Source organism: Leptopilina heterotoma, unplaced genomic scaffold, assembly GCF_015476425.1.
Source record: "Leptopilina heterotoma isolate Lh14 unplaced genomic scaffold, ASM1547642v1 Lhet_1, whole genome shotgun sequence".
Lineage (NCBI taxonomy): Eukaryota > Metazoa > Arthropoda > Insecta > Hymenoptera > Figitidae > Leptopilina > Leptopilina heterotoma.
In genome coordinates, this window is record NW_025110812.1 from 1684752 (window position 1) to 1701976 (window position 17225).

Consider the following 17225-nt stretch of genomic DNA (forward strand, 5'->3'; position numbering starts at 1 on the left):
ACATTTTAAGGAGCATTAATCCCTTTTTAATTTGCGATCAAGAAACAAGGAATTGGTCAAAAATTATTCGAATTATTAATTTTTTTCCGATTTTTTTTCCAATTTTCGTTTTTCTGATACGGGCGGGTGGGGACGCTGGCTATCAAAAATTTATTTAAAAAATTCTTATTGGTCCAATGACAAGAAGCAATAAGCCCCCTTCAATTTGCGACCAAGAAACAAAGAATTGGTCAAAAATTATTCGAGTTATGAATTTTTTTCCGATTTTTTTTCCAATTTTCGTTTTTCTGATACGGGCGGGTGGGGACGCTGGCTATCAAAAATTTATTTAAAAAATTGTTAATAGTCACATTTTAAGAAGCATTAATTGCTCTTCAATTTGCGACCAAGAAACAAAGAATTGGTCAAATATTATTCAAGTTATGAATTTTTTTCCGATTTTTTTTCCAATTTTCGTTTTTCTGATACGGGCGGGTGGGGACGCTGGCTATCAAAAATTTATTTAAAAAATTCTTATTGGTCCAATAAAAAGAAGCAATAATCCCTCTTTAATTAGCAATCAAGAAACATGGAATTGGTCAAAAATTATTTGAGTTATGAATTTTTTTCCGATTTTTTTCCAATTTTCGTTTTTCTGATACGGGCGGGTGGGGACGCTGGCTATCAAAAATTTATTTAAAAAATTGTTAATAGTCACATTTTAAGAAGCATTAATTGCTCTTCAATTTGCGACCAAGAAACAAAGAATTGGTCAAATATTATTCGAGTTATGAATTTTTTTCCGATTTTTTTTCCAATTTTCGTTTTTCTGATACGGGCGGGTGGGGACGCTGGCTATCAAAAATTTATTTAAAAAATTCTTATTGGTCCAATGACAAGAAGCAATAAACTCCCTTCAATTTGCGACCAAGAAACAAAGAATTGGTCAAAAATTATTCGAGTTATGAATTTTTTTCCGATTTTTTTTCCAAATTCGTTTTTCTGATACGGGCGGGTGGGGACGCTGGCTATCAAAAATTTATTTAAAAAATTCTTATTGGTCCAATAAAAAAAAGCAATAATCCCTCTTTAATTAGCAATCAAGAAACAAGGAATTGGTCAAAAATTATTCGAGTTATGAATTTTTTTCCGATTTTTTTTCCAATTTTCGTTTTTCTGATACGGGCGGGTGGGGACGCTGGCTATCAAAAATTTATTTAAAAAATTGTTAATAGTCACATTTTAAGAAGCATTAATTGCTCTTCAATTTGCGACCAAGAAACAAAGAATTGGTCAAAAATTATTCGAGTTATGAATTTTTTTCCGATTTGTTTTCCAATTTTCGTTTTTCTGATACGGGCGGGTGGGGACGCTGGCTATCAAAAATTTATTTAAAAAATTGTTAATAGTCACATTTTAAGGAGCATTAATTGCTCTTCAATTTGCGACCAAGAAACAAAGAATTGGTCAAAAATTATTCGAGTTATCAATTTTTTTCCGATTTTTTTCCAGTTTTCGTTTTTCTGATACGGGCGGGTGGAGACGCTGGCTATCAAAAATTTTTTAAAAAAATTCTTATTGGTCCAATGAAAAAAAGCAATAAGCCCTCTTCAATTTGAGACCAAGAAACAAAGAATTGGTCAAAAATTATTCGAGTTATCAATTTTTTTCCGATTTTTTTCCAGTTTTCGTTTTTCTGATACGGGCGGGTGGGGACGCTGGCTATCAAAAATTTATTTAAAAAATTCTTATTGGTCCAATCACAAGAAGCAATAAGCCCTCTTCAATTTGCGACCAAGAAACAAAGAATTGGTCAAAAATTATTCGAGTTATGAATTTTTTTCCGATTTTTTTTTCCGATTTTTTTTTCCAATTTTCGTTTTTCTGATACGGGCGGGTGGGGACGCTGGCTATCAAAAATTTATTTAAAAAATTCTTATTGGTCCAATGACAAGAAGCAATAAGCCCCCTTCAATTTGCGACCAAGAAACAAAGAATTGGTCAAAAATTATTCGAGTTATGAATTTTTTTCCGATTTTTTTTCCAATTTTCGTTTTTCTGATACGGGCGGGTGGGGACGCTGGCTATCAAAAATTTATTCAAAAAATTGTTAATAGTCACATTTTAAGGAGCATTTATCCCTCTTCAATTTGCGACCAAGAAATAAAGAATTAGTCAAAAATTTTTCGAGTTATGAATTTTTTTCCGATTTTTTTTCCAATTTTCGTTTTTCTGATACGGGCGGGTGGGGACGCTGGCTATCAAAAATTTTTTTTAAAAATTCTTATTGGTCCAATGAAAAAAAGCAATAAGCCCTCTTCAATTTGAGACCAAGAAACAAAGAATTGGTCAAAAATTATTCGAGTTATCAATTTCTTTCCGATTTTTTTCCAATTTTCGTTTTTCTGATACGGGCGGGTGGGGACGCTGGCTATCAAAAATTTATTAAAAAAATTGTTAATAGTCACATTTTAAGGAGCAATAAGCCCTTTTCAATTTGAGACCAAGAAACAAAGAATTGGTCAAAAATTATTCGAGTTATCAATTTTTTTCCGATTTATTTTCCAATTTTCGTTTTTCTGATACGGGCGGGTGGGGACGCTGGCTATCAAAAATTTATTTAAAAAATTCTTATTGGTCCAATGACAAGAAGCAATAAGCCCCCTTCAATTTGCGACCAAGAAACAAAGAATTGGTCAAAAATTATTCGAGTTATGAATTTTTTTCCGATTTTTTTCCAATTTTCGTTTTTCTGATGCGGGCGGGTGGGGACGCTGGCTATCAAAAATTTATTTAAAAAATTCTTATTGGTTTAATAAAAAGAAGCAATAATCCCTCTTTAATTAGCAATCAAGAAACATGGAATTGGTCAAAAATTATTCGAGTTATGAATTTTTTTCCGATTTTTTTCCAATTTTCGTTTTTCTGATACGGGCGGGTGGGTACGCTGGCTATCAAAAATTTATTTAAAAAATTCTTATTGGTCCAATGACAAAAAGCATTAATTGCTCTTCAATTTGCGACCAAGAAACAAAGAATTCGTCAAAAATTATTCGAGTTATGAATTTTTTTCCGATTTTTTTCCAATTTTCGTTTTTCTGATACGGGCGGGTGGGGACGCTGGCTATCAAAAATTTTTTTAAAAAATTTTTATTGGTCCAATGAAAAAAAGGAATAAGCCCCCTTCAATTTGAGACCAAGAAACAAAGAATTGGTCAAAAATTATTCGAGTTATCAATTTTTTTCCGATTTTTTTTCCAATTTTCGTTTTTCTGATACGGGCGAGTGGGGACGCTGGCTATCAAAAATTTATTTAAAAAATTCTTATTGGTCCAATAAAAAGAAGCAATAAGCCCCCTTCAATTTGCGACCAAGAAACAAAGAATTGGTCAAAAATTATTCGAGTTATGAATTTTTTTCCGATTTTTTTTCCAATTTTCGTTTTTCTGATACGGGCGGGTGGGGACGCTGGCTATCAAAAATTTATTTAAAAAATTCTTATTGGTCCAATGACAAGAAGCAATAAGCCCCCTTCAATTTGCGACCAAGAAAAAAGAATTGGTCAAAAATTATTCGAGTTATCAATTTTTTTCCGATTTTTTTTCCAATTTTCGTTTTTCTGATACGGGCGGGTGGGGACGCTGGCTATCAAAAATTTATTTGAAAAATTCTTATTGGTCCAATAAAAAGAAGCAATAATCCCTCTTTAATTAGCAATCAAGAAACATGGAATTGGTCAAAAATTATTCGAGTTATGATTTTTTTTCCGATTTTTTTCCAATTTTCGTTTTTCTGATGCGGGCGGGTGGGGACGCTGGCTATCAAAAATTTATTTAAAAAATTCTTATTGGTCCAATGACAAAAAGCAATAAGCCCCCTTCAATTTGCGACCAAGAAACAAAGAATTGGTCAAAAATTATTCGAGTTATGAATTTTTTTCCGATTTTTTTTTCCAATTTTCGTTTTTCTGATACGGGCGGGTGGGGACGCTGGCTATCAAAAATTTATTTAAAAAATTCTTATTGGTCCAATGACAAGAAGCAATAAGCCCCCTTCAATTTGCGACCAAGAAACAAAGAATTGGTCAAAAATTATTCGAGTTATGAATTTTTTTCCGATTTTTTTTTCAAATTTTCGTTTTTCTGATACGGGCGGGTGGGGACGCTGGCTATCAAAAATTGATTAAAAAAATTCTTATTGGTCCAATGACAAGAAGCAATAAGCCCCCTTCAATTTGCGACCAAGAAACAAAGAATTGGTCAAAAATTATTCGAGTTATGAATTTTTTTCCGATTTTTTTTCCAATTTTCGTTTTTCTGATACGGGCGGGTGGGGACGCTGGCTATCAAAAATTTATTTAAAAAATTCTTATTGGTCCAATAAAAAGAAGCAATAATCCCTCTTTAATTAGCAATCAAGAAACATGGAATTGGTCAAAAATTATTCGAGTTATGAATTTTTTTCCGATTTTTTTCCAGTTTTCGTTTTTCTGATACGGGCGGGTGGGGACGCTGGCTATCAAAAATTTTTTTAAAAAATTCTTATTGGTCCAATGAAAACAAGCAATAAGCCCTCTTCAATTTGAGACCAAGAAACAAAGAATTGGTCAAAAATTTTTCGAGTTATGAATTTTTTTCCGATTTTTATCCAATTTTCGTTTTTCTGATACGGGCGGGTGGGGACGCTGGCTATCAAAAATTTATTTAAAAAATTGTTAATAGTCACATTTTAAGAAGCATTAATCCCTCTTCAATTTGCGACCAAGAAACAAAGAATTGGTCAAAAATTATTCGAGTTATGAATTTTTTTCCGATTTTTTTTCCAATTTTCGTTTTTCTGATACGGGCGGGTGGGGACGCTGGCTATCAAAAATTTATTTAAAAAATTCTTATTGGTCCAATGACAAGAAGCAATAAGCCCCCTTTAATTTGCGACCAAGAAACAAAGAATTGGTCAAAAATTATTCGAGTTTTGAATTTTTTTCCGATTTTTTTAATTTTCGTTTTTCTGATACGGGCGGGTGGGGACGCTGGCTATCAAAAATTTATTTAAAAAATTCTTATTGGTCCAATGACAAGAAGCAATAAGCCCCCTTCAATTTGCGACCAAGAAACAAAGAATTGGTCAAAAATTATTCGAGTTATGAATTTTTTTCCGATTTTTTTTCAAATTTTCGTTTTTCTGATACGGGCGGGTGGGGACGCTGGCTATCAAAAATTGATTAAAAAAATTCTTATTGGTCCAATGACAAGAAGCAATAAGCCCCCTTCAATTTGCGACCAAGAAACAAAGAATTGGTCAAAAATTATTCGAGTTATGAATTTTTTTCCGATTTTTTTTCCAATTTTCGTTTTTCTGATACGGGCGGGTGGGGACGCTGGCTATCAAAAATTTATTTAAAAAGTTGTTAATAGTCACATTTTAGGGAGCAATAAGCCCTCTTTAATTTGAGACCAAGAAACAAAGAATTGGTCAAAAATTTTTTGAGAAATGAATTTATTTCCGATTTTTTTCCAATTCTCGTTTTTCTGATACGGGCGGGTGGGGACGCTGGCTATCAAAAATTTATTTAAAAAATTGTTAATAGTCACATTTTAAGGAGCAATAAGCCCTCTTTAATTTGAGACCAAGAAACAAAGAATTGGTCAAAAAATTTTCGAGTAATGAATTTATTTCCGATTTTTTTCCAATTTTCGTTTTTCTGATACGGGCGGGTGGGGACGCTGGCTATCAAAAATTTTTTTAAAAAATTGTTAATAGTCACATTTTAAGGAGCATTAATCCCTTTTTAATTTGCGATCAAGAAACAAGGAATTGGTCAAAAATTATTCGAATTATGAATTTTTTTCCGATTTTTTTTCCAATTTTCGTTTTTCTGATAGGGGCGGGTGGGGACGCTGGCTATCAAAAATTTTTTTAAAAAATTGTTAATAGTCACATTTTAAGGAGCATTTATCCCTCTTCAATTTGCGACCAAGAAATAAAGAATTGGTCAAAAATTATTCAAGTTATGAATTTTTTTACGATATTTTTTCCAATTTTCGTTTTTCTGATACGGGCGGGTGAGGACGCTGGCTATCAAAAATTTTTTTAAAAAATTTTTATTCGTCCAATGAAAAAAAGCAATAAGTCCTCTTCAATTTGAGACCAAGAAACAAAGAATTGGTCAAGAATTATTCGAGTTATGATTTTTTTCCGATTTTTTTCCAATTTTCGTTTTTCTGATGCGGGCGGGTGGGGACGCTGGCTATCAAAAATTTATTTAAAAAATTCTTATTGGTCCAATGACAAGAAGCAATAAGCCCCCTTCAATTTGCGACCAAGAAACAAAGAATTGGTCAAAAATTATTCGAGTTATGAATTTTTTTCCGATTTTTTTCCAATTTTCGTTTTTCTGATACGGGCGGGTGGGGACGCTGGCTATCAAAAATTTATTTAAAAAATTCTTATTGGTCCAATAACAAGAAGCATTAATTGCTCTTCAATTTGCGACCAAGAAACAAAGAATTGGTCAAAAATTATTCGAGTTATGAATTTTTTTCCGATTTTTTTTCCAATTTTCGTTTTTCTGATAGGGGCGGGTGGGGACGCTGGCTATCAAAAATTTTTTTAAAAAATTGTTAATAGTCACATTTTAAGGAGCATTTATCCCTCTTCAATTTGCGACCAAGAAATAAAGAATTGGTCAAAAATTATTCGAGTTATGAATTTTTTTCCGATTTTTTTCCAATTTTCGTTTTTCTGATACGGGCGGGTGGGGACGCTGGCTATCAAAAATTTATTTAAAAAATTCTTATTGGTCCAATGACAAGAAGCAATAAGCCCCCTTCAATTTGCGACCAAGAAACAAAGAATTGGTCAAAAATTATTCGAGTTATGAATTTTTTTCCGATTTTTTTCCAATTTTCGTTTTTCTGATACGGGCGGGTGGGGACGCTGGCTATCAAAAATTTATTTAAAAAATTCTTATTGGTCCAATGACAAGAAGCAATAAGCCCCCTTCAATTTGCGACCAAGAAACAAAGAATTGGTCAAAAATTATTCGAGTTATGAATTTTTTTCCGATTTTTTTTTCCAATTTTCGTTTTTTCTGATAAGGGCGGGTGGGGACGCTGGCTATGAAAAATTTATTTAAAAAATTCTTATTGGTCCAATGACAAGAAGCAATAAGCCCCCTTCAATTTGCGACCAAGAAACAAAGAATTGGTCAAAAATTATTCGAGTTATGAATTTTTTTCCGATTTTTTTTCCAATTTTCGTTTTTCTGATACGGGCGGGTGGGGACGCTGGCTATCAAAAATTTATTTAAAAAATTCTTATTGGTCCAATGACAAGAAGCAATAAGCCCCCTTCAATTTGCGACCAAGAAACAAAGAATTGGTCAAAAATTATTCGAGTTATGAATTTTTTTCCGATTTTTTTTCCAATTTTCGTTTTTCTGATACGGGCGGGTGGGGACGCTGGCTATCAAAAATTTATTTAAAAAATTCTTATTGGTCCAATGACAAGAAGCAATAATCGCTCTTTAATTAGCAATCAAGAAACATGGAATTGGTCAAAAATTATTCGAGTTATGATTTTTTTTCCGATTTTTTTCCAATTTTCGTTTTTCTGATACGGGCGGGTGGGGACGCTGGCTATCAAAAATTTATTTAAAAAATTCTTATTGGTCCAATGACAAGAAGCAATAATCGCTCTTCAATTTGCGACCAAGAAACAAAGAATTGGTCAAAAATTATTCGAGTTATGAATTTTTTTACGATATTTTTTCCAATTTTCGTTTTTCTGATACGGGCGGGTGGGGACGCTGGCTATCAAAAATTTATTTAAAAAATTCTTATTGGTCCAATGACAAGAAGCAATAATCGCTCTTCAATTTGCGACCAAGAAACAAAGAATTGGTCAAAAATTATTCGAGTTATGAATTTTTTTCCGATTTTTTTCCAATTTTCGTTTTTCTGATACGGGCGGGTGGGGACGCTGGTTATCAAAAATTTATTTGAAAAATTCTTATTGGTCCAATAAAAAGAAGCAATAATCCCTCTTTAATTAGCAATCAAGAAACATGGAATTGGTCAAAAATTATTCGAGTTATGATTTTTTTTCCGATTTTTTTCCAATTTTCGTTTTTCTGATACGGGCGGGTGGGGACGCTGGCTATCAAAAATTTATTTAAAAAATTCTTATTGGTCCAATGACAAGAAGCAATAAGCCCCCTTCAATTTGCGACCAAGAAACAAAGAATTGGTCAAAAATTATTCGAGTTATGAATTTTTTTCCGATTTTTTTTCCAATTTTCGTTTTTCTGATAAGGGCGGGTGGGGACGCTGGCTATCAAAAATTTATTTAAAAAATTCTTATTGGTCCAATGACAAGAAGCAATAAGCCCCCTTCAATTTGCGACCAAGAAAAAAGAATTGGTCAAAAATTATTCGAGTTATCAATTTTTTTCCGATTTTTTTTCCAATTTTCGTTTTTCTGATACGGGCGGGTGGGGACGCTGGCTATCAAAAATTTATTTGAAAAATTCTTATTGGTCCAATAAAAAGAAGCAATAATCCCTCTTTAATTAGCAATCAAGAAACATGGAATTGGTCAAAAATTATTCGAGTTATGATTTTTTTTCCGATTTTTTTCCAATTTTCGTTTTTCTGATGCGGGCGGGTGGGGACGCTGGCTATCAAAAATTTATTTAAAAAATTCTTATTGGTCCAATGACAAAAAGCAATAAGCCCCCTTCAATTTGCGACCAAGAAACAAAGAATTGGTCAAAAATTATTCGAGTTATGAATTTTTTTCCGATTTTTTTTCCAATTTTCGTTTTTCTGATACGGGCGGGTGGGGACGCTGGCTATCAAAAATTTATTTAAAAAATTCTTATTGGTCCAATGACAAGAAGCAATAAGCCCCCTTCAATTTGCGACCAAGAAACAAAGAATTGGTCAAAAATTATTCGAGTTATGAATTTTTTTCCGATTTTTTTTCAAATTTTCGTTTTTCTGATACGGGCGGGTGGGGACGCTGGCTATCAAAAATTGATTAAAAAAATTCTTATTGGTCCAATGACAAGAAGCAATAAGCCCCCTTCAATTTGCGACCAAGAAACAAAGAATTGGTCAAAAATTATTCGAGTTATGAATTTTTTTCCGATTTTTTTTTCCAATTTTCGTTTTTCTGATACGGGCGGGTGGGGACGCTGGCTATCAAAAATTTATTTAAAAAATTCTTATTGGTCCAATAAAAAGAAGCAATAATCCCTCTTTAATTAGCAATCAAGAAACATGGAATTGGTCAAAAATTATTCGAGTTATGAATTTTTTTCCGATTTTTTTCCAGTTTTCGTTTTTCTGATACGGGCGGGTGGGGACGCTGGCTATCAAAAATTTTTTTAAAAAATTCTTATTGGTCCAATGAAAACAAGCAATAAGCCCTCTTCAATTTGAGACCAAGAAACAAAGAATTGGTCAAAAATTTTTCGAGTTATGAATTTTTTTCCGATTTTTATCCAATTTTCGTTTTTCTGATACGGGCGGGTGGGGACGCTGGCTATCAAAAATTTATTTAAAAAATTGTTAATAGTCACATTTTAAGAAGCATTAATCCCTCTTCAATTTGCGACCAAGAAACAAAGAATTGGTCAAAAATTATTCGAGTTATGAATTTTTTTTCCGATTTTTTTTCCAATTTTCGTTTTTCTGATACGGGCGGGTGGGGACGCTGGCTATCAAAAATTTATTTAAAAAATTCTTATTGGTCCAATGACAAGAAGCAATAAGCCCCCTTTAATTTGCGACCAAGAAACAAAGAATTGGTCAAAAATTATTCGAGTTTTGAATTTTTTTCCGATTTTTTTAATTTTCGTTTTTCTGATACGGGCGGGTGGGGACGCTGGCTATCAAAAATTTATTTAAAAAATTCTTATTGGTCCAATGACAAGAAGCAATAAGCCCCCTTCAATTTGCGACCAAGAAACAAAGAATTGGTCAAAAATTATTCGAGTTATGAATTTTTTTCCGATTTTTTTTCAAATTTTCGTTTTTCTGATACGGGCGGGTGGGGACGCTGGCTATCAAAAATTGATTAAAAAAATTCTTATTGGTCCAATGACAAGAAGCAATAAGCCCCCTTCAATTTGCGACCAAGAAACAAAGAATTGGTCAAAAATTATTCGAGTTATGAATTTTTTTCCGATTTTTTTTCCAATTTTCGTTTTTCTGATACGGGCGGGTGGGGACGCTGGCTATCAAAAATTTATTTAAAAAGTTGTTAATAGTCACATTTTAGGGAGCAATAAGCCCTCTTTAATTTGAGACCAAGAAACAAAGAATTGGTCAAAAATTTTTTGAGAAATGAATTTATTTCCGATTTTTTTCCAATTCTCGTTTTTCTGATACGGGCGGGTGGGGACGCTGGCTATCAAAAATTTATTTAAAAAATTGTTAATAGTCACATTTTAAGGAGCAATAAGCCCTCTTTAATTTGAGACCAAGAAACAAAGAATTGGTCAAAAAATTTTCGAGTAATGAATTTATTTCCGATTTTTTTCCAATTTTCGTTTTTCTGATACGGGCGGGTGGGGACGCTGGCTATCAAAAATTTTTTTAAAAAATTGTTAATAGTCACATTTTAAGGAGCATTAATCCCTTTTTAATTTGCGATCAAGAAACAAGGAATTGGTCAAAAATTATTCGAATTATGAATTTTTTTCCGATTTTTTTTCCAATTTTCGTTTTTCTGATAGGGGCGGGTGGGGACGCTGGCTATCAAAAATTTTTTTAAAAAATTGTTAATAGTCACATTTTAAGGAGCATTTATCCCTCTTCAATTTGCGACCAAGAAATAAAGAATTGGTCAAAAATTATTCAAGTTATGAATTTTTTTACGATATTTTTTCCAATTTTCGTTTTTCTGATACGGGCGGGTGAGGACGCTGGCTATCAAAAATTTTTTTAAAAAATTTTTATTCGTCCAATGAAAAAAAGCAATAAGTCCTCTTCAATTTGAGACCAAGAAACAAAGAATTGGTCAAGAATTATTCGAGTTATGATTTTTTTCCGATTTTTTTCCAATTTTCGTTTTTCTGATGCGGGCGGGTGGGGACGCTGGCTATCAAAAATTTATTTAAAAAATTCTTATTGGTCCAATGACAAGAAGCAATAAGCCCCCTTCAATTTGCGACCAAGAAACAAAGAATTGGTCAAAAATTATTCGAGTTATGAATTTTTTTCCGATTTTTTTCCAATTTTCGTTTTTCTGATACGGGCGGGTGGGGACGCTGGCTATCAAAAATTTATTTAAAAAATTCTTATTGGTCCAATAACAAGAAGCATTAATTGCTCTTCAATTTGCGACCAAGAAACAAAGAATTGGTCAAAAATTATTCGAGTTATGAATTTTTTTCCGATTTTTTTTTCCAATTTTCGTTTTTCTGATAGGGGCGGGTGGGGACGCTGGCTATCAAAAATTTTTTTAAAAAATTGTTAATAGTCACATTTTAAGGAGCATTTATCCCTCTTCAATTTGCGACCAAGAAATAAAGAATTGGTCAAAAATTATTCGAGTTATGAATTTTTTTCCGATTTTTTTCCAATTTTCGTTTTTCTGATACGGGCGGGTGGGGACGCTGGCTATCAAAAATTTATTTAAAAAATTCTTATTGGTCCAATGACAAGAAGCAATAAGCCCCCTTCAATTTGCGACCAAGAAACAAAGAATTGGTCAAAAATTATTCGAGTTATGAATTTTTTTCCGATTTTTTTCCAATTTTCGTTTTTCTGATACGGGCGGGTGGGGACGCTGGCTATCAAAAATTTATTTAAAAAATTCTTATTGGTCCAATGACAAGAAGCAATAAGCCCCCTTCAATTTGCGACCAAGAAACAAAGAATTGGTCAAAAATTATTCGAGTTATGAATTTTTTTCCGATTTTTTTTCCAATTTTCGTTTTTCTGATAAGGGCGGGTGGGGACGCTGGCTATGAAAAATTTATTTAAAAAATTCTTATTGGTCCAATGACAAGAAGCAATAAGCCCCCTTCAATTTGCGACCAAGAAACAAAGAATTGGTCAAAAATTATTCGAGTTATGAATTTTTTTCCGATTTTTTTTCCAATTTTCGTTTTTCTGATACGGGCGGGTGGGGACGCTGGCTATCAAAAATTTATTTAAAAAATTCTTATTGGTCCAATGACAAGAAGCAATAAGCCCCCTTCAATTTGCGACCAAGAAACAAAGAATTGGTCAAAAATTATTCGAGTTATGAATTTTTTTCCGATTTTTTTCCAATTTTCGTTTTTCTGATACGGGCGGGTGGGGACGCTGGCTATCAAAAATTTATTTAAAAAATTCTTATTGGTCCAATGACAAGAAGCAATAATCGCTCTTTAATTAGCAATCAAGAAACATGGAATTGGTCAAAAATTATTCGAGTTATGATTTTTTTTCCGATTTTTTTCCAATTTTCGTTTTTCTGATACGGGCGGGTGGGGACGCTGGCTATCAAAAATTTATTTAAAAAATTCTTATTGGTCCAATGACAAGAAGCAATAATCGCTCTTCAATTTGCGACCAAGAAACAAAGAATTGGTCAAAAATTATTCGAGTTATGAATTTTTTTACGATATTTTTTCCAATTTTCGTTTTTCTGATACGGGCGGGTGGGGACGCTGGCTATCAAAAATTTATTTAAAAAATTCTTATTGGTCCAATGACAAGAAGCAATAATCGCTCTTCAATTTGCGACCAAGAAACAAAGAATTGGTCAAAAATTATTCGAGTTATGAATTTTTTTCCGATTTTTTTCCAATTTTCGTTTTTCTGATACGGGCGGGTGGGGACGCTGGTTATCAAAAATTTATTTGAAAAATTCTTATTGGTCCAATAAAAAGAAGCAATAATCCCTCTTTAATTAGCAATCAAGAAACATGGAATTGGTCAAAAATTATTCGAGTTATGATTTTTTTTCCGATTTTTTTCCAATTTTCGTTTTTCTGATACGGGCGGGTGGGGACGCTGGCTATCAAAAATTTATTTAAAAAATTCTTATTGGTCCAATGACAAGAAGCAATAAGCCCCCTTCAATTTGCGACCAAGAAACAAAGAATTGGTCAAAAATTATTCGAGTTATGAATTTTTTTCCGATTTTTTTTCCAATTTTCGTTTTTCTGATAAGGGCGGGTGGGGACGCTGGCTATCAAAAATTTATTTAAAAAATTTTTATTGGTCCAATGACAAGAAGCAATAAGCCCCCTTCAATTTGCGACCAAGAAACAAAGAATTGGTCAAAAATTATTCGAGTTATGAATTTTTTTCCGATTTTTTTCCAATTTTCGTTTTTCTGATACGGGCGGGTGGGGACGCTGGCTATCAAAAATTTATTTAAAAAATTCTTATTGGTCCAATGACAAGAAGCAATAAGCCCCCTTTAATTTGCGACCAAGAAACAAAGAATTGGTCAAAAATTATTCGAGTTATGAATTTTTTTCCGATTTTTTTTCTAATTTTCGTTTTTCTGATACGGGCGGGTGGGGACGCTGGCTATCAAAAATTTATTTAAAAAATTCTTATTGGTCCAATAAAAAGAAGCAATAATCCCTCTTTAATTAGCAATCAAGAAACATGGAATTGGTCAAAAATTATTCGAGTTATGATTTTTTTTCCGATTTTTTTCCAATTTTCGTTTTTCTGATGCGGGCGGGTGGGGACGCTGGCTATCAAAAATTTATTTAAAAAATTCTTATTGGTCCAATGACAAGAAGCATTAATTGCTCTTCAATTTGCGACCAAGAAACAAAGAATTGGTCTAAAATTATTCGAGTTATGAATTTTTTTCCGATTTTTTTTTCCAATTTTCGTTTTTCTGATACGGCCGGGTGGGGACGCTGGCTATCAAAAATTTATTTAAAAAATTGTTAATAGTCACATTTTAAGGAGCATTAATCGCTCTTCAATTTGCGACCAAGAAACAAAGAATTGGTCAAAAATTATTCGAGTTATGCATTTTTTTTCCGATTTTTTTTTCCAATTTTCGTTTTTCTGATACGGACGGGTGGGGACGCTGGCTATCAAAAATTTATTTTAAAAATTCTTATTGGTCCAATGACAAGAAGCAATAAGCCCCCTTCAATTTGCGACCAAGAAACAAAGAATTGGTCAAAAATTATTCGAGTTATGAATTTTTTTCCGATTTTTTTCCAATTTTCGTTTTTCTGATACGGGCGGGTGGGGACGCTGGCTATCAAAAATTTATTTAAAAAATTCTTATTGGTCCAATGACAAGAAGCAATAAGCCCCCTTCAATTTGCGACCAAGAAACAAAGAATTGGTCAAAAATTATTCGAGTTATGAATTTTTTTCCGATTTTTTTTCCAATTTTCGTTTTTCTGATAAGGGCGGGTGGGGACGCTGGCTATGAAAAATTTATTTAAAAAATTCTTATTGGTCCAATGACAAGAAGCAATAAGCCCCCTTCAATTTGCGACCAAGAAACAAAGAATTGGTCAAAAATTATTCGAGTTATGAATTTTTTTCCGATTTTTTTTCCAATTTTCGTTTTTCTGATACGGGCGGGTGGGGACGCTGGCTATCAAAAATTTATTTAAAAAATTCTTATTGGTCCAATGACAAGAAGCAATAAGCCCCCTTCAATTTGCGACCAAGAAACAAAGAATTGGTCAAAAATTATTCGAGTTATGAATTTTTTTCCGATTTTTTTCCAATTTTCGTTTTTCTGATACGGGCGGGTGGGGACGCTGGCTATCAAAAATTTATTTAAAAAATTCTTATTGGTCCAATGACAAGAAGCAATAATCGCTCTTTAATTAGCAATCAAGAAACATGGAATTGGTCAAAAATTATTCGAGTTATGATTTTTTTTCCGATTTTTTTCCAATTTTCGTTTTTCTGATACGGGCGGGTGGGGACGCTGGCTATCAAAAATTTATTTAAAAAATTCTTATTGGTCCAATGACAAGAAGCAATAATCGCTCTTCAATTTGCGACCAAGAAACAAAGAATTGGTCAAAAATTATTCGAGTTATGAATTTTTTTACGATATTTTTTCCAATTTTCGTTTTTCTGATACGGGCGGGTGGGGACGCTGGCTATCAAAAATTTATTTAAAAAATTCTTATTGGTCCAATGACAAGAAGCAATAATCGCTCTTCAATTTGCGACCAAGAAACAAAGAATTGGTCAAAAATTATTCGAGTTATGAATTTTTTTCCGATTTTTTTCCAATTTTCGTTTTTCTGATACGGGCGGGTGGGGACGCTGGTTATCAAAAATTTATTTGAAAAATTCTTATTGGTCCAATAAAAAGAAGCAATAATCCCTCTTTAATTAGCAATCAAGAAACATGGAATTGGTCAAAAATTATTCGAGTTATGATTTTTTTTCCGATTTTTTTCCAATTTTCGTTTTTCTGATACGGGCGGGTGGGGACGCTGGCTATCAAAAATTTATTTAAAAAATTCTTATTGGTCCAATGACAAGAAGCAATAAGCCCCCTTCAATTTGCGACCAAGAAACAAAGAATTGGTCAAAAATTATTCGAGTTATGAATTTTTTTCCGATTTTTTTTCCAATTTTCGTTTTTCTGATAAGGGCGGGTGGGGACGCTGGCTATCAAAAATTTATTTAAAAAATTTTTATTGGTCCAATGACAAGAAGCAATAAGCCCCCTTCAATTTGCGACCAAGAAACAAAGAATTGGTCAAAAATTATTCGAGTTATGAATTTTTTTCCGATTTTTTTTCCAATTTTCGTTTTTCTGATACGGGCGGGTGGGGACGCTGGCTATCAAAAATTTATTTAAAAAATTCTTATTGGTCCAATGACAAGAAGCAATAAGCCCCCTTTAATTTGCGACCAAGAAACAAAGAATTGGTCAAAAATTATTCGAGTTATGAATTTTTTTCCGATTTTTTTTCTAATTTTCGTTTTTCTGATACGGGCGGGTGGGGACGCTGGCTATCAAAAATTTATTTAAAAAATTCTTATTGGTCCAATAAAAAGAAGCAATAATCCCTCTTTAATTAGCAATCAAGAAACATGGAATTGGTCAAAAATTATTCGAGTTATGATTTTTTTTCCGATTTTTTTCCAATTTTCGTTTTTCTGATGCGGGCGGGTGGGGACGCTGGCTATCAAAAATTTATTTAAAAAATTCTTATTGGTCCAATGACAAGAAGCATTAATTGCTCTTCAATTTGCGACCAAGAAACAAAGAATTGGTCTAAAATTATTCGAGTTATGAATTTTTTTCCGATTTTTTTTCCAATTTTCGTTTTTCTGATACGGCCGGGTGGGGACGCTGGCTATCAAAAATTTATTTAAAAAATTGTTAATAGTCACATTTTAAGGAGCATTAATCGCTCTTCAATTTGCGACCAAGAAACAAAGAATTGGTCAAAAATTATTCGAGTTATGCATTTTTTTCCGATTTTTTTTCCAATTTTCGTTTTTCTGATACGGACGGGTGGGGACGCTGGCTATCAAAAATTTATTTTAAAAATTCTTATTGGTCCAATGACAAGAAGCAATAAGCCCCCTTCAATTTGCGACCAAGAAACAAAGAATTGGTCAAAAATTATTCGAGTTATGAATTTTTTTCCAATTTTCGTTTTTCTGATACGGGCGGGTGGAGACGCTGGCTAGCGTACGTTGTTTTTGCGTTGATTGAACGGTATAGGGCCACCGCGCTACTATGTGTGTCGGCGCATATGGATTCTTCTGATGGCTGGCGGCCGGCGGGTCGCTAGTTTCACCGAGTCGTTAATTTATTAGTTAGTTACTTAGTTTACTCAGTTATTTACTCAGTTTAGTTAATTTTGTTTGTTTGTAAGTTAATTTAGTTACTCAGTTCAGTTAATTTAGTTAGTTAGTAAATTAGTAAGTTAATTGAGTTACTTAGTTCGTTAGTTTCTTAGTTTAGTTAGTCAGTTAGTTCGTTAGTTTCTTTAGCTAGTTAGTTTTGTTAGTTGGTTCGTTAGTTTCTTTAGCTAGATAGTTTAGTTAATTTTGTTACTTAGTAAGTTAGTAAGTTAATTTACTTACTTAGTTCGTTAGTTCCTTTAATTAGTTAGTTTAATTAGTTAGCAAAATTTTATTCCGTCAAAAATAATATCAACATGGATTATTTTAATTTTTTAAAATAAAAATAACAATAATACATAAATAAATACTACAGATTCTCCAGCAATTTACTTTCCCCACGGTTTTTCAAACAGTTATGAAAAGTATCACTTT